Source organism: Mustelus asterias, chromosome 19 (genome assembly GCF_964213995.1).
Source record: "Mustelus asterias chromosome 19, sMusAst1.hap1.1, whole genome shotgun sequence".
Taxonomy (NCBI): domain Eukaryota; kingdom Metazoa; phylum Chordata; class Chondrichthyes; order Carcharhiniformes; family Triakidae; genus Mustelus; species Mustelus asterias.
The window spans coordinates 53,140,332-53,159,172 of record NC_135819.1 but is presented as its reverse complement, the minus strand read 5'-3'; the positions used below and the strand labels follow the sequence as shown (position 1 = coordinate 53,159,172).

Sequence of the window (18,841 nt, the reverse complement as noted above, 5' to 3'; positions counted from 1 at the left end):
GGAGGGCTGTTGTAGGCTGCAAAGAGATATAGATAGGATGCAGAGCTGGGCTGAAAAATGGCAAATGGAGTTTAACCCTGACAAATGCGAGGTGATTCATTTTGGTAGGACAAATTTAAATGTGGATTACAGGGTCAAAGGTAGGGTTCTGAAGAATGTTGAAGAACAGAGAGATCTTGGGGTACATATCCATAGATCTCTGAAGGTTGCCACTCAAGTGGATAGAGCCGTGAAGAAGGCCTATAGTGTGTTGGCGTTCATTAACAGGGGGTTTGAGTTTAAGAGCTGCAACTGTACAGGACCTTGGTGAGACCACATTTGGAATATTGTGTGCAGTTCTGGTCACCTCACTACAAGAAGGATGTGGAGACACTGGAAAGTGTGCAAAGGAGATTTACCAGGATGCTGCCTGGTTTGGAGGGTTGGTCTTACGAGGAAAGGTTGAGGGAACTTGGGCTTTTCTCTTTGGAGCGGAGGAGGTTGAGAGGAGACTTGATAAAGGTTTATAAGATGATGAGGGGGATAGATAGAGTGAACGTTCAAAGACTATTTCCTCGGGTGAATGGAGCGGTAACTAGGGGGCATAACTATAGGGTTCATGGTGGGAGATATAGGAAGGATGTCCGAGGTAGGTTTTTTACTCAGAGAGTGGTTGGGGTGTGGAATGGACTGCCTGCAGGGGTAGTGGAGTCAGAAACTTTAGGAACATTTAAGAAGCTATTGGATAGGCACATGGAGTACTTCGGGATGATAGGGAGGAAATAGCTTGATCTGGGTTTCAGACAAAGCTCGGCACAACATCGTGGGCCGAAGGGCCTGTTCTGTGCTGTACTATTCTATGTTAGAACATAGAACATAGAAAGCCACAGCACAAACAGGCCCTTCGGCCCACAAGTTGCGCCGACCACATCCCCACCTCTAGGCCTATCTATAGCCCTCAATCCCATTAAATCCCATGTACTCATCCAGAAGTCTCTTAAAAGACCCCAACGAGTTTGCCTCCACCACCACCGACGTCAGCCGATTCCACTCACCCACCACCCTCTGAGTGAAAAACTTACCCCTGACATCTCCTCTGTACCTACCCCCCAGCACCTTAAACCTGTGTCCTCTCGTAGCAACCATTTCAGCCCTTGGAAATAGCCTCTGAGAGTCTACCCTATCCAGACCTCTCAACATCTTGTAAACCTCTATCAGGTCACCTCTCATCCTTCGTCTCTCCAGGGAGAAGAGACCAAGCTCCCTCAACCTATCCTCATAAGGCACGCCCCCCAATCCAGGCAACATCCTTGTAAATCTCCTCTGCACCCTTTCAATGGCTTCAACATCTTTCCTGTAATGAGGTGACCAGAACTGCGCGCAGTACTCCAAGTGGGGTCTAACCAGGGTCCTATAAAGCTGCAGCATTATCTCCCGACTCCTAAACTCAATCCCTCGATTAATGAAGGCCAGTACGCCGTACGCCTTCTTGACCGCATCCTCCACCTGCGAGGCCGATTTAAGAGTCCTATGGACCCGGACCCCAAGGTCCTTCTGATCCTCTACACTGCTAAGAATGGTACCCTTCATATTATACTGCTGCTTCATCCCATTGGATCTGCCAAAATGGATCACCACACACTTATCCGGGTTGAAGTCCATCTGTCACTTCTCCGCCCAGTCTTGCATTCTATCTATGTCTCGCTGCAACTTCTGACATCCCTCCAAACTATCCACAACACCACCTACCTTGGTGTCGTCAGCAAACTTACCAACCCATCCCTCCACTTCCTCATCCAGGTCATTTATGAAAATGACAAACAGCAAGGGTCCCAGAACAGATCCCTGGGGCACTCCACTGGTCACTGACCTCCATGCAGAGAAAGACCCCTCCACAGCCACTCTCTGCCTTCTGCAGGCAAGCCAGTTCTGGATCCACAATGTTCTATGTTCTATATCTCTGAATTTATACATGCTGTCCACATGCGTGCAATTAATGATACCCTGCACCATGGGGAAGCTCACATTTCTGATCAAGCCACATGTTCATTATGCCTGCTTCTCTCTCGAAAGAGTGAATGCAATGTATGCCCTGCCTTTACATACAAAATGTTAGTGCCCTCTCTTATATCACAGTGATTGACAAACTGTTGGAGATGTCACATGTTCCAGCCTGGAAGTAGCCCATGTAAAGACTTCCAAGGCCACAGGCACATTTTACAGCCACTGGCAATGCTGTCCTTGTCCTGCTTTGATGCTTAAAGACTTTCCACAAAAGGGACAGCTTCCAGTGAGCACCTCCTTAGTGAAATGGAAACATCACACACACTGTTCCTTGCTGAAATTGAGATAGAAGATTTGTTCCTTGAAGACCCTGAGTGGACATGATCTCCTGTTAAAACCCTTCTTTCCCTCCTCCTCCTCTCTTCTCAAGCAGTGTATCTTCCTTCGTGTCACGTCTGCTCATTTTCCCTGTCATTATGCAGGCCAAAGGCGAGAGCAACTGCAGCACCCATGACTGCGAGCAGTGAACAGAGCAGTCAACATGAGAACCATGGTCTTCACAGTGTGTCAAGGCCACACTGTACAGTTCACCAACGGTAAGCAACAGTACAAGCCCCCATAATCTTCCACCAAATCATCAGCAACTAACCTGAAAGTAGCTGAGTGTGAAAGGAAGAGATACAGAACAGAACTACCCAATAATTCATAAGATAAATTACAGTGAATTAGGCCTGCGTAATAGTTAATGGGTTACAGATTCCAGTATAACTGACATCAACCAAGGAGAATTTAAAATGGCAAATCCTGAAAGATGCAATGATTGATCAAATGGACAAGAATGACATGTAAATTAGGTAATGCTGAGAATGTATTAAATATAAATATAAAATGAAACAACTTGCTTCTAAAAACTAAAAATTCTCCCAGCTTTCCCTTCTTAAGACAGTTAAAAACCCCATCATCCTTCTGCTTAATACCAGATATATCCAAATCCTGTGGAGGGCAGCTACTAGAGGATTATGTGAGCAATATATCCCTAATAAGCTGTGAACTCAAGGTTTGTAATATTAGACAAGGAATAAGTATAATACAGATCACACAATGCAGTTGAATGGCTTAGAAATGTTTTCTTTTGTACCTTGTCTGGAGGAGAGGAAGAAATGTTATTTTGTATTGTTATTTTAATTTATTTCACACATGAGAAAATAATTAATTACATTACACAGTATATAAATAAAATAAATACCAATTAATGTGCGGCACACATAATCGAAAGCAGTAGGAAGAAGTATAAACTGAAGTACAGGTTTGCTTGGGAGCTACACAGTCTTCATTAACGACGAGATCACAAGGCCAATATATGTAAATCCTATTTTCATTATGAAGAAAACATTGGGTGAAACCCCCTCCCCTTGCTTCTGTGGTGTGTTTCCGGCTGTTGTCCATCAATGGGATTGGGATCTTCTGGTCCCGCTGATGTCTTGTGTGGGTCACCTGTCACGCCACTTGGGAACCTGCCACAGGGGGTCACTTTCAGCGGGACCGGAAGATCCCACCGATGGGCAGGGCTGGAAAATCCCACCCAACTTCTTTCCTGATGCCCCAGAAAAGAAGCTAATGATCCCAAATGCTCTTGAGAACATGATTTTCAAAGATAAAAGCTAGTTTCCATAGTGAGGTGAAACTTGCATTTCTGTTTTGATTATCAAACCGCCTGTTTCTAAGTAGAAGAATCTGTTTTGTGTTATTTGAGGATTTTGTACAGCAAAGTCTCAGATTACATTGTGAGGAAGACAGATGATTCACTTTCGTAAGTGGCTGGATTTAGTTGGCGTTTCCCTCAGTACTTAAGGCAGGACATTTTCTCTGAAGCAGCATGTGCATTTGATGGTATTAAGTTTGGATTAATGGGGGGCTAGAGATGATTGCTAACCAATGAATCCTGCTGGAAGTACTTACATGTGGATACAAGTGAGGATCGGGTCGAGTTCAGTCTGCATGTCTATGCCTACACAGATTGAGAATGGCATTCTGGTGAAGTCATGGAAGGTTTCCAGCAGCTGTCAAACTATCCTCGAGTATGAATCATCTTGCAGGAGGGAAGAAAAAGAGAATATTGAGAAAAACAAAGTTAACCAACACAAAATCTGAATACAATTCTTCCATTGGTTGTTAGTTGGGATTATTTAAAACTATGGGATGTAAATAGTGCAGTGAATCGTATGCTATGCTTGGGAAACTAATTCATTAAATGAATCCCTACAGTGCAGAAAGAGGCCACTCAGCCCATTGAATGCACCGACTTTTCGACAGATCATTCCACCCAGGCCCTATCCCCATAGCCCCACATATTTGCCCTGCTAATTCCTCTAACCTACACATCTTGGGACACTAGGGGACAATTTAGCATGGCCAATCCACCTAACCTGCACATCTTTGGACTGTGGGAGGAAACTGGAGCACATGGACAAAACCCATGCAGATACGGGGAGAACGTACAAACTCCACATAGACAGTCACTCAAGGCAAGAATTAAACCGGGTCCCTGATGCTGTGAGGCAGCAGTGCTAACACTGTGCCACCATGCTGTCTAAGTTTTTTGATCCAAAGCATTTGAATAACTAAAGCCGTTTATCAGTCTGGAGTCAGCTATTTATAGCTTATCCTGCTGGGAACTGGCTACTCACCAGGGATTTGGTCAACAGAGATATCTAGAACCAAATGGGAAGATGCAGGTTCTCAATGACATGCCTATCTCCCTGGCTGTGTACCTGCTTGTTACAGGTATTGGACTAGCAAGTCTGCAGCACTGAGTTGACAAGTTTCTGAACTTGCATCTCAATCCCAAAAGGACCCACACGGCTTCTCTCTGCTTCCCCCTCCCCCACTGCCGCCTGGGAAATTGTCCCAAATCCGTCAATAACAAAAATACTCATAGCTACTTGTGACAATAAAGAGTTAACATTTTCTGCAAAAAAATTGAGTAAACTCACTTAGTATTCAATTGATTTGCTGTCATTCTAAGATCCAGAGCATTGAATTACAAGAGAACAATGTGGATAAACTAGTCAATTAGTGTGCCTCCTGGGCGCTCTGTCCATTGAACTACGCTGCCTTTCGAAAACAGCTAGTCGAATGGTGGATTTACTGATCAAACGACGATTCTGCAATCAAGCCAAACGATCCTGGTCCTGAAGCACCCTTATTTTAATGGTACAGTCCATGACATTGTATCTGAACCTGGTGTATTGGGACGAGTCTGCAGAGGCAATTCAGCATGTCTGCTATGACTCTCAGTAATTTTTACAGATGCACCATAGAAAATAACCTATCCGGTTGTATCACATCTTGGTATGGCTCCTGCTCTGTCAGGAGACCACAAGAAACTACAAAGTGTTCTGAACGTAGCCCTGTCCATCACACAAACCAGCCTCCCATCCATTGACTCCAGAAAGCAGCCAGCATAATCAAGGACCTCACGCACCCCAAACTTACTTTCTTCCACCTTCTTCCGTCGGGAAAAAGATACAAAAGTCTGAGATCATGTACCAACTGATACAAGAACAGCTTCTTCCTGGCTGCCATCACACTTTTAAATATATTATTATATATATTCATTACATATTATATATTAAGCTTTCTCTTCACCCTATCTGTAACTGCAACACTATATTCTGCACCCTCTCCTTTCCTTCTCTCCTATGTACTCTATGGACGGTTTGTTTCTGTCTGTATAGTGCACAAGAAACAATACTTTTCACTGTATCCCAATACATGTATAAGTCATTGGTGAGGCTGCACTTGGAATATTGTGTACAATTTTGATCATCCTGTTATAGGAAAGACATTGATAAACTGGAAAGGGTGCAAAGAAGATTTACGAGGATGTTGCCTGGACTAATGGACCTAAGTTATAGGGAGAGATTGGCCAGGCTAAGACTTTATTCCTTGGAATGTAGGAGGATGAGGGGTGACGTATTGAGATGTATAAAATCATGAAGGGCATAGATAGAACAAACACACATAGGGCCCGATTTTACCAAAACTTTGTGGTAAAGTTGGGCGTCGGGCCTATACCGCGATCTGCACCCGATTCCGAGCAGATCGCGGCTTTACCAACTCCCAATTCAGGCGTGGGTCCGGCCCGCGCCCGAATCGGGTGGCCCGACGATTTAAATGCATTTGCATGCATTTAAATCGACTTAATTAACCGCGCGCCCAACTCTACCGCCAAATCCCACTTTACCGTCTTCTGGCCCGTTCCGCATCCGCGCTGTAAGCAACCTGCAAAATAAAAGTCTGAAGTCATCGCTGCAGCTTCCAAAGAGCGGGGTCAGAGCCTCCAACGGCTCTCTGACCCAGGTCATCCTCTGGTTGGGGAGGGGGGGGTGGGTGGGAGGGGGGGGGGCGGGACCCAGATCATCCTCTGGTCAGGGGGGGGATACACCATCACTGGTACACTACCAGCCACAGCCATCTCTCCCATTCTCTTGCCCCTGCAGGGAAGAGTAATCTGTGGCTGGTAGTGTACCAGTGATGGTGTATCCCTTTACAGGCCCAGCTTGGTCCTTCTCCAGTGTCTCCTCTTGGACATGTACTGATCTTGTAGCTGGTTTTCATGCGGATCCACTGTGGAATCGGCCAGTTCTGCTTCATCTTCTTAGCGAGGAATCGCTTCATCCTGAAGGTTTTGTGGGATGGCATGGCCGCACTTCCACTCTGGCAGGAGGGATCGGCTGCAGACTGGCAGCAGACCACCGCCCCCCCCAGACCAGAGGATGATCTGGGTCCCGTCCCCCCTCCTCCTCCGCCCTCCCCCCCCGCCCCCGACCAGAGGATGACCGTCAGAGAGCCGCTCTCTCCGCTTTCTGCTTTTTTTTTCTTTCGCGCCTGGGCGCGCTCTGTCAGATTTGTTTCGAACTGCGCATGCGCAGTTCAGAGCTCCGATCGGTCTGCCAGCGCTAAGCCCCGCCCACAGTGCGAATCGGACCGGAGCTGGCGAAACGCGTATGGGCGCACTGGAAAGAGGATTCCAGGCGCGGATCTATTTGACGCCCAGATTTGGCACTTAGACTCAAAATAGTAAAATCAGGCCCATAGTCTTTTTCCCGGGGAAGGGGAATAAAAAACTAGAGGGCATAGGTTTAAGGTGAGAGGGGAAAGATGTAAAAGGGACCTCAGGGGCAACTTCTTCACACAGAAGGCAATGCGTACATGGAATGAGCTGCCAGAGAAAGTGGTCAAGGCAGGTACAAAAGCAATATTTAAAAAGCATTTGGATAAATACATGGATAGGAAAGGATTAGAGGGATATGGGCCAAATTTGGGCAGTTGGGACTAGCTGGGAAGGCACCTTGGTCAGCATGGACAAGTTGGGCCGAAGGGCATGTTTCCATACTGTATTGCTCCATGACACTATGACTCTATGACAATAATAAATCAAATCAAATCAAATAATTCCTAATACATTACATTGCTGGCTATCACAGATAGGTTGAGCTGGTCTTCCAGCAGATCAACAAGAAAATGTAGCACCTGGATGGCACTCATGGCCTGAAAGTGTTAAGTGCTGTGGACAAACAGTGAGGGGGATGGAGGGGTTGACCAAAGAGGTTTGCAACATTTTAATAAGTCAATTTGTTAAGACCTTGGCATGTGTGACAGCAAAAAGGAGGAAAAAAAGATGACATTAGATAATTGGTTAATATTTACAGTGATAACTGAATAGGATTTCAAAAGAAACATTATCGGTCAATGCAGTTACGCAGACTTTTCACATTTTTGAGTAATGATTGCAGCAGATGTCTCTAACATTGACCTGAATGGCGTCTCGCTTAATATTTGAAATAGTTTCAGCTGTCATGTGACATTAAACAACATAGGAAAGTATCAATTTTCTACTCCAAGGAGATGAAAGGCTTTTTTTTATTTTGACTGTGAGAGTTGAGTGTTATAGAGCTACGGTTAATGCAGAATTTGAGCTTCATTTTTCATTGATCTTTAAAAATTCTTGTTCTTCCAAAAGGGAATTCAAATGCTACATTTTCAATTTTTTTTTAGGACTTTTTTGTTTACTTGCTTGTACGGTCAGCAAGAGGAACACTTTCAAGTATAAAACAAATCCCTGAAGTAGGTACTCTGTTAAACAGCTGTTTTACTTTATCACTCGAAGCCCCAAGATGTTTTAAAGTTGGGTGTTAGCTGGATGTTGTTTGAAGGTCATGCTTCATAACTCATGGGATTTTTGTTATACTTCTTCCTTTGTTTCAGCGATTTTTAAAATTAGATACATTTTAATAAATAATGCGCAGTAGAGTCACAAGACAACTTGTGACGAAGTTTTGAAGAAGGATAAAGTAATTCTCTTCGTGTGACATTTTCATTTTTTGATTAAACCGAATGGCCCGAGGGAGCCAGGGAGACTGAGAAAAACACAGGCTGTATTATGGAGATTGTATTCTGCAGTTGTAACAGGAAGAAGCAGCGTGCTCTCTCAGATCATTGAAGCAAATTTCATAGATTCCAAAGCAGGACCTGAAATAAGTGGACTGCGGCCCAATATACTGGGGCTTCCTATAACGAATCGACGTCTAAGTGGGACATAGTTCAAACCCATTTTGCATCTTTCTCTGATATCAGATACGGCTGCTCCACTCTCCGGACTTCACCGGCCTTGACCCTCAGCACTGACAGGTCCACCTCGGATCACATGTGAGAATTCCAGTTCTCTACATACAACATGAGAAAAGGCCACCCTAGAGTCTAGACATTTTGTGTCAAGCAATTCCCAGGAACCATATAAATCTGTGAGCAATCTGATATGAGATCTACTGGTCTTGCAATAACAAACTAGTAAGAAGTTATTTGTAATTCACCAAACAACTATATTACAACAATTCTGAATAATTTATTGATGTCAAAAATATACATTTGATGGAAATATCAAATGTAAATGTATATATGTATATTATATATATAAAGTAAATTTTATTTATTATTCACAAGTAGACTTACATTAACATTGCAATGAAGTTACTGTGAAAATCCCAGAGTCACCACAATCCGGTGCCTGTTCGGGTACACTGAGGGAGAATTTATGCACTTAACCAGCACGCCTTTTGAATTGTGGGAGGAAACCTGAGCACCCGGAAGAAACCCACGCAGCCATGGGGAGAATGTGCAGACTCTGCACAGACAGTGGCCCAAGCCAGGAATCAAACCCAGGTCCCTGGCGCTGTGAGGCAGCAGTGTTAACCACTGTGCTACCATATTGTATATAAATCATTATACTATGGTATAGAATTACATGCTGACTTTTAGAATACACAGATCATATACGTCATCAGAAGGTTTGATAGCCAGACAATTCCCCTTCCTGAACTGATAATATCTTTGGATAACTTTATGGATATTATTATCTTCTTCAAAGTTCTACCATGAAGATAAGTTTTATTGCCATATAAGAAGCAATATTATTTCATTACTATACCATTTTCCTCCTGCTATCCAGTATGCTCTAGTTTTCTTCAAATTCAGCTCTAACAGGCAAACAAAGTGATTCCAACTTTGTGTTGTGTGACAATACTGTGCCTTTAAGAAGTGTATTTTAATCATGTTTCTCTGCAGGCAGTTGAAGCAGGTCCAACCATTTTATTGGCACTGAGATGTCTGTAACCGGTGTCCTCTAATTGCTAGTGAATTGCCAGCAATATGATGGGTATCAGTCTGATTTTAATCTGTCCTAATGCAGTGTTCTATGGTTTGATGGTCCTTTGGGAAATGCTGAGTGGGGCTTGATTTGAGATTGATTGACAGTATACGTCATGTGGTTACCGATAGCGATGCTTCAGAGAAAAGTCCAGTTTTTGTTTTACTTTCTCAGTTTCTGCCAGGGCCTAGTGGGAGAAGGCAGTGTGTTTCTCTCTCTCCCTCTCTCTCCAGAAGCTTTTGGAAAGTTCCAAGACTTGGAAGCCTCAGAGTTTAATCCAACATTCAAAGGAGCAATTCACAGCAGGTGTTAAAAAGCTGAAAATTCAGCATCACCTGAGCATACTTGATTTTCTTTGTGCCAAGTCTAGAAAAGGGATGGTCTTTGGGATGGTGTTAGATTTGGAACAGCATAGATAGCTAGCTGTTAAAGTTATACTGTGTCATGTTTAATTCTTGTAATTGGTATAAGCTATGCTAAGTTTTTAAATTGTATTTTAACTGTATTAGAGTCATAGAGTCATAGAGGTTTACAGCATGGAAACAGGCCCTTCGGCCCACCTTGTCCATGCCACCCTTTTTTTTAACCCCTAAGCTAATCTCAATTGCCCGCATTTGGCCCATATCCCTCTATACCCATCTTACCCATGTAACCGTCTAAATGCTTTTTAAAAGACAAAATTGTACCCACCTCTGCTACTACCTCTGGCAGCTTGTTCCAGACACTCACCACCTTCTGTGTGAAAAAATTGCACCTCTGGACACTTTTGTATCTCTCCCCTCTCACGTTAAACCTATGCCCTCTGGTTTTAGACTCTCCTACTCCTGGGAAAGGATATTGACTATCTAGCTGATCTGTGCCCCTCATTATGTTATAGACCTCTATAAGATCACCCCTCAGCCTCCTACGCTCCAGAGAAAAAGGTCCCAGTCTATCCAGCCTCTCCTTATAACTAAAACCACCAAGTCCCGGTAGCATCCTGGTAAATCTAGGTTTATTTAAGTATATTTAGTTTATTTAAGTATTCTTAAATAAACTTTGTTTGATAAAAGCTCCCTAGTGGGTCACTTGAATCATACCTGGAGTGAAACACCGCATGCTCACCCGTTCCAAATTCAAATGTAAAACTTTGGATCTAGGCTAACTTCACAAAACACCTTGGAGTTTCTGGCCTGGGTCTTAACAGTTGTCACCTAAAATGGACAAGATGGATCCGGTTTCTCATTACTGAAGTAAGATTGGGAGCGACGTATGATTGGTAGCTAATCCGATATTGCCCATTCTTCACTCTCACAGACCCAGGGCAGAATTTTCCCGTCCCGCCCGCCACGGGAATTGTAGCGGGTGGGGGCGGATCGCGCAATGTTCCATTGACCTCAGGTGGGAATTTCTGGCCTTAGGATGAATGCGACCATAAAATCCCACCCCCAGTGTCAAGATGACCCCACCATGAGTGGAACGATGTCCGAGCTATTTATTTAAATGATGTTGCTCCAGGAAGTTAAAAGTTCCTCACAAAAAAAAATCAACAGCAGAAAAAGGAATCCTGAATGAAACTTGAGTCAAGGAAAGGTTATTCCTATTTCCCCTTCTCTTAGGAAAAGCAAAGTACCTTGTAAGCAGACATCATTAACATCTAAATCTAATATCACAGATTTATTCCATATGGATAGCAGTTGACCTCAGATTTCTGTGTGGCTTCTATTTTTTTGGGAATGCTGCCATATCTATCATAAAAATTGTTGCTATTCCCTTTTATCTTGTTAATTTGAAGTGTGGGGGAGTACATTTATTGGTATCTGATGTGCAATTGTCTTTGTGGAGAAAGTTGCAATTGGAATCTTAGGCAATAGCTGGCGTATGTTTACGGCACTAATTTACTTCACTAGAATCTGTCCAAATAGAGAATGTGAATTAATGGCATCAATCGAAGTATTTTCAGAACTGCTTTTGAAGACATTCCACGTATCATGTGACCATAACAGCCGGTGCAATGCCTCACTAAAGCAATTAACGACACGTGAAGTGTAGATTGAGCATGGCAATTAAGAAGATAAACAGCTGAATTAGGCCTCTGTCACATCTGACAAAAAAAGTGAGCTATAATTTCATTGCCGGTTTTCACAACAGATCTCCTTACATTGCAATTCAACAAAAACATATCAGAAAATCCGTGGCCATTCCGAAGAAACCCAGCAGATTTTGTTGTGACGCTGTCTTACGCTGCATGCTGAGATTCTTTTTTCTTAAAAAGCAAAGCGGCCACTCTGGTTCAATCACACATTGATGCTTTCAATCCACAAGCAGCCAGACATTACAGCCGTGTCACATGACTCACTACTCCGTCAAACCAAAACACAAAAAACAGCATCTGTCAATGATTTAGCACTCAGATTTGAGACTATCCCTGTGCCGTTTGATCAGCTAACTGCTTGCAGGTGGATGAAATGGAATATCTCCAGGAGAGTGAAGGGCACAGGCTCGACAAGTTCAGCGCAGTGAACGAACTGCAGGCTTCTAGGATAGAAGGTCAGCGCAGCTGTGACAGGGATGGAAAGTGAAACAGACGTGTGGACTAAATGCATGTTTCATCTGCAGGCAGACTGATACTGTTGTGTTCTTTATTGCATGTGTCACTTGCACTGTAGATAGACACACACTTGCACATAGTATGCATAGTCAGCAAGGTGATACTCTTGGGGAACTTAACTCTTTCACTAGGGGCAGCATAGTGGCACAGTGGTTAGCACTGCTGCCCACAGTGCCAGGGACCCAGGGTCGATTCCTGGCTTGGGTCACTGTCTGTACAGAGTCTGCACGTTCTCCCTGTGTCTGCATGGGTTTCCTCCGGGTGCTCCGGTTTCCTCCCACAGTCTGAAAGACGTGCTGATTAAGTGCATTTGCCATGTTAAATTCTCCCTCGGTGTACCGGAACAGGTGCCGGAGTGTGGCAACTAGGGGATTTTCACAGTAACTTCACTGTAGTGTTAATATAAGCATACTTGTGACACTAATAAATAAACTTAAAAACATAAGTTGACATTTATTTTTTTTAAATAACTATTATTTGGGGAATGCTTTAGTCACAAGAAACAAAGGGGAAAAAATTGGATGAGGCTGGTGATCAGGTCCAGGGGCTGTGATGCATAATTAGTCTGCACCCATCCGTAGTGATGTACGCAGTATGCAAACTTCCTGATGGTTTAAATGATGGCGGCAGGCTGACCAATGCTAAGTTCACTGCCGAGTTGCGGCACTCCTCAGCAGAGCGCCCCAAGTTCATGTGAGGTAGCACTGTGAGTTAGCCTATTTAAAGTCAGACGTGAAAATGGGACAACTGGCCCGAGGTGGTGCTTCAAGTTTCTCTGACACAGTACCAGAGGCCTTAAAGAAGGAGGCGGACAGGAGGGGAGAGATCCTCTTCCAAAAAGGGTCAGGAAGACCAGCCAAACAGGCAATACAAGGACAATGGGAATAGGTGCTCATGCGGAGAGATTGACTAAATTGGCATCTCTTCTGTGGAGTTTAGAAGAATGAGGGACAACCTCATGGAAACCTATAAATTTCCAAAGGGGCTTCATGGGATAGATGATGAGAGATTGTTTCCGCTGGTAGGGGAATCTAAAAGAGAGGTGCACAGTCTCAGGATAAGGGGGCAATCATTTAGGACTGAGATGAGGAAAAACTGCTTCATTCAAAGAGTTGTGAATCTTTGAAATTCTCTATCCGAGGGTGTTGTGGATGATCCGTCATTGAAAACAATTAAGGCTGGAGTAGGCAAATACTTGGTCTCTCAGGGAATCTAGGGGTATGATGAATAGGCGTGACAATGAAGTTGAAACCCAAGATCAGATATGATCATATTGAATGGTGGACCAGGCTTGGTGGGCTATTCCTGCTCATATTTTGTGTGTGCTTGTGATCAATGCCGGCAATCTATCTTTGAGGGCCTGGATGCAATGTCACAAAACGTTCAATGACCTAACATGAGTGGTTAAAATCAGTGGATGCATCTTCACAAGTCATATCCTTACAGGTGAACCATTAGACTTACATTCACCATGCTCCATTCACTCATGTTCCAATAGTCTATATCAGGCATGACTCATTCCCAACAACAGAGCGGCACAGAGGTTATCACTGTTGCCACACAGCACCAGGGACCCAGGTACAATTCCCGGCTTAGGTCACTGTCTGTGCAGAGTCTGCACATTCTCCCTGTGTCTGCGTGGGTTTCCCCCGGCTGCTCCGGTTTCCTCCCACAGTCCAAAGATGTGCGGGTTAGGTGCATTGGCCATGCTAAATTGCCCCTTAGTGTCAGGGGCACTAGCTAGGGTAAATGCATGGGGTTATGGGGATAGAGCCTGGGTGAGATTGTGGTCGGTGCAGACTCGGTGGACCAAATGGCCTCCTTCTGCACTGTAGGATTCTATGATTCTATGAAACATAGCCTCATTTCACCTTCACACACTAAACACTGCTATCAGCCTCACACTCACTTCTCACAATATGCACATAGTCTGTCAATATGACAGGCACAGCACTCAAACCCATTGCATCACACACATTGGCACACTCTCCAGCAAGGCAAGGTGGCTCATACTCAGAAATAGAAGCACCTAACCGATGGCACACAGGTCCATGTCCTTACCTGATAGAAGAGATGGTGCTAACAAGTACTGCTTGTACTCACGACTCAGGCCTTGGCCATTGTGGGGCTGAAATAATTTAGGATGATGGTATATTCCTAATTAATCCACCTTTCATACCCCACTTCCCTTTAATCTCACAATCTCCCTTGCTGTCTCTCATGCCAATCCTACTCTTGTATCTTTACCTTTCAGGTACTCATGAACTACCAGTGAAAAATTGGTGTGGAAACCTGAAGTCCAAAAAGAACAAGAACCCAGCAAAGAAGGGACATGATCTCTCAATCTCACAGTCACAGCCACCAGCTCAGATAGGCACTGTGCATACTTCAGGTAGAGATTGGATCGACACATCGTTAATCACCAGCCCTGCAGCCATGGAGGGCGACACTGTATACAAATTCTGCTACGGAGGGTGCCAATGAGGACTTCAAGTGGGCAGGCTACAGCAAAATGTCGATGGGCATACACAGAGAAATACTTTGTGCATTTACTGGCCTGTCAGAAAAGGCAATGTCACTACAATGGAACACAGAGGTGTCCAACTCTATACTTATTATGTATGAGCCTAATTGTGGACTATAAAAAGAACACAAGGTAGGTCAGTATAATTCAAACAAGGAACGGTTTGTGGAATGTCTTAACAATAGCACAGTCAGTCCAAGATTGACTTTTCCAAGCTCCATCCTGGGTGCAACTTGTATCCTGGGTCAGCTGACACAGTCTCTTAGAGGGACATTAACCCCAACTACATACATAACAATACCAACACAGTGTTTGAAGCCTGTCCTGTCCTGGCCAACTCTATGAGAATACTTGAAGACGTGACTCCATCACGATGCAGCAATTGGTGCTTAATGCCTCAGTGTCCATTAAAGCACAAGCAGAAGCCACACAATATCTGACCAATCGCCGCAGTGAAGCTCAGACTGATGTCTTGAAATCACAGTTTGTAGTTCTGAAGGTTTAGCTTGGTGCCATGCAGGCTTAGCCTGCTGTGCTCATGGCTGTATATAACATTGTTCAAAGGGAACTTTAGGTTCTCACTGCTGCAGCAGTTTACTCGGATTGTTGAGCCCCACCCTACGGAGTGGTAGTGGCCATAAAAATGCTGAACAGATAGATGAGTTAAGTGTCTCACCAACTTTACCAAAATGAACCACACACTCTTTAACAAGTACTGATTATTGCAGCTTTTACTGCATCTGTAGTGCTATTTACACAGAAATCTTTATGGTAACAACAGTTATTTTAGATTATTTGTCATCGTAATTCCTGCTAAGTCCATAAAAATAAGACCTTCCAACACAGTCTTATCTGTGAAAAACCTCTGAATTTTAACTCATTTACTGCTATTTCTTGTTAATGCATCAAGCACAGCCCATCCCTTTTGAGAATTGAACCCAATCCCTGAATCGCCAGAATATCTGGTTACACAGTGAAAATTGGAGGAAAGGGGATCATTGGATCAACCAATGTCTTATTTGCACTCGTGATTTGTGCTGACAGGTTAAGTTGCTATATTTGAGTAGTAAGTATTTTATTGATTTAACTGGTGTTGGCAGAGTTGATAACAAATATCAGTCTTATTTTTAAGGTACAATATACAATTGGACATAGAATGCAAACAGAAATTCTGTTTCACATTCATAGATTTTAAAAGGCTATTCTCAACTGGTGTATTGGGTTCTATTCTGGGTACCACACTTTTTGAAGAGTGTGAAGGCATATAGAAAGGGTGCAGAAAGGATTTCTGAAAATGCTTCCAGGCATGAGAAACTCCAGCCACATGAGAATCGAGAAACTTGGGATTGCTCTCCTTAGAAAAGAGAACATTGAGAGGAGATTGATAGAAGTGTTCAAGATCACGAAGGATCTGGACACAGTAGAGGGAGCGGGTAATTGTTCCCATTGGTGGAAAGGGCCAAGAACCAGCAAACACCAATTTAGGGTGAATGGCAAAAGAATCAGCAGAGATGTAGGCCAGAATTCTCCAGTCCTTCATGCCCCACTGCCGCTGCCAGTGAGCACGGACAATTTGGCACTCAGCCAAATCTTCATTCACCGCAGTGGGACTGGAGGATCCCAACTGTGGGCACGGTCGGAGAATCCGGCCCCGAGTCAAAACCCATTAACAAAACAGGTGGGAATGTGGAATTTGGTGCCTGAAGGTGTGGTGGATGTGGATAAAATCAGAGCTTTCAAAGGGCAATTAGATAAGCATTTGAAGAGAAACAACTTTTAGGGCTACATGGAAAAGGTGGGGAACTGAGGAGTAGCTGAGTTTCTGTTGCAGAGAGTTGATACAAACATAATGGGCTGAATGTCTCTTCTGTTCTGATCTCGGTTTACAACATTCACTGAAAATTGGCTTTCTGTTGCCTTTTTCACAGAATCCCTACAGTGCAAAAGGAGGTAATTCAGCCCATCAAGTCTGTACCAACTCTCTGACAGAGTATCTTACCCAGGGCTACCACCCCGCCCTATCCCACGGCTGATCCAACTATTAAACCTAATAAACACATCTTGGGAAACTAAAGAGAAATTTAGCATGGCCAATCTACCTAACCTGCACATCTTTGCACTTTGGGAGGAAACTGGAGCACCTGGAGGAAACCCACGCAGACACGGGGAGAATGAGAAAACTCCACACAGACAGTCACCCGAGGCCGGAATCAAACTCAGATCCCTGGTGCCGTGAGGCAGCAGTGCTAACCACCGTGCCACCGTGTGTGCCCCCTTTTTAAGACCCATTTTAATTTTTGAAAACTCAGTGTGAGAACATTAGTTTTATTCACAATGATGCATAGAAATATTCAGTTTTGGAAAATAATGAGCAAGTTTTAATTTGAAAAAAAGCTCTGCACATTTGTATAATGGCAGAAATATACATGTGCTGTGACCTCTGTACTCTCTTTCCCTGTTAATGCTGGAATAAAGACTTTGCAGCTAATTTATATTCGTCTGGATTTAAGCTGAAGTTCAATGCCAATGTAGTAATATCACAACATTTTGCTTCCTTATCTTTGTTCTGGAGTCTAAACTCTGTAAATGGAGCATCGACTCTGACCTAAAGGATTAAAATAGAGTGATTCTGCTGTGCTCATTAAGCTCTGAAAGCAGGGAGCTTTACTGTGATGTTTACCAGTTAGTGCAAAGTTTCTCTCGCTGTGTCAGCCTGGCCCAATCAATGCACCTGTGAAAAATAATGGTCCATAACTAGCAAGCATTTTAAAAATAATTTAATACCTCTTAAGTAATTGGACACTTTGCAAGTGATTCTATGAAATAGCAGGATGGGTTTTAACTCTATGGTGGGATGTCAAATGAGGGTTGGAGACACCAATAATCTTCCCATCGGAAATATCCATGGGAAATCAACCTCACTTACCTCCTTTTGTTGGACGGAAAGAGACAGCTGGCAGGCTTCAGGCAGATCAGGATCTCAGGACCAGAGGCAGGTTGTCGAATTCAGGGTAAGCCATGAGGGAAAGGGGAGATTGAAGCCAATTCACAAATGAGAGGGGACCATAACTTTCCTTGTGAACCCGAGGGTGCTTTTAGATCCACTCATGACTTTTGTGACAAATAGTAAACTAGGAAAATCTTCCCCATTGAATCTAGCAGCACAAAAGCCAAGAGTTCTGTGGTGTGTGTGCCAGACATGAACATATGAAATAGGAGCAAAAGTAAGCATTCAATCCCTCAAGCCTGCTCCATTGAACCATAGAATCCCTACAGTGCAAAAGAGGGCATTCAGCTCATTTTATCTCTGTTATGTAAAATTTCCACAATAATTGCTGACTTTTCTCTCAAGACCTGCTGGGAAAGTAGTTGTGTTGTATGCCATCGAAGCATTATAGACCAGGACCATTGCATAATCTCAGCTAGTGAAGTGATGAAGGAGGTGAAACATCGGCCAGTGTTCTTACTCCTAATTGCTTATCCAACAACACTCTGTTGGAATGTATAGATATAAGAGAAAGAAAGAACTTACATTTACACAGCACCTTTCAAAACTTCAGAACATCACAAGGTGCTTTACAGTCAACAAAGTATGTTCCAAATACTGTTGCTGTTCTGGTAACAGATGCAGCAAGTATATTTGAAGGATACAGGTTAAAAATAATTTGGAGCTTTTGACATTCCAAATGCCTGAATTAATATATAGTTTTACAGGGTGTTGGGTAAAAGCACATCTCGAATATTGTGTGCAGTTTTGGTCTATTTATCGAAGGAAGGATGCAAATGCATTGGAGGAGGTTTACTAGATTGATACCAGGAATGAATGGGTTGTCTTATGAGGATATGTTGGACAGACTGGGCTTGTTTCCACTGGAATTTAGAGGAGTGAGGGGTGACTTGATTTGAGTAGGTAAGATCCTGAATTATCTTGACAAGGTGGACATGGAATGGATATTTCTTCTCAATTTGCACACAGCAAATTCCCAGTCACACAGGTTGGTGTAGTTCCTCTTTCATAGAATCCCTACAGAGCTGA

The 18,841-nt window shown here is 43.6% G+C and overlaps 1 long non-coding RNA gene across 1 annotated transcript in view; it reads left to right on the top strand.

Moving 5' to 3' along the window:
• The window catches only part of LOC144507951 (uncharacterized), a 102,457-nt gene extending 85,167 nt beyond the window's left edge, over positions 1-17,290 (top strand). The window contains exon 3 of the long non-coding RNA XR_013500181.1: positions 14,536-17,290. This is a non-coding gene — a long non-coding RNA (uncharacterized LOC144507951). The remainder of the gene's footprint in view (positions 1-14,535) is intronic.
• The last annotated feature ends 1,551 nt before the right edge of the window (positions 17,291-18,841 follow it).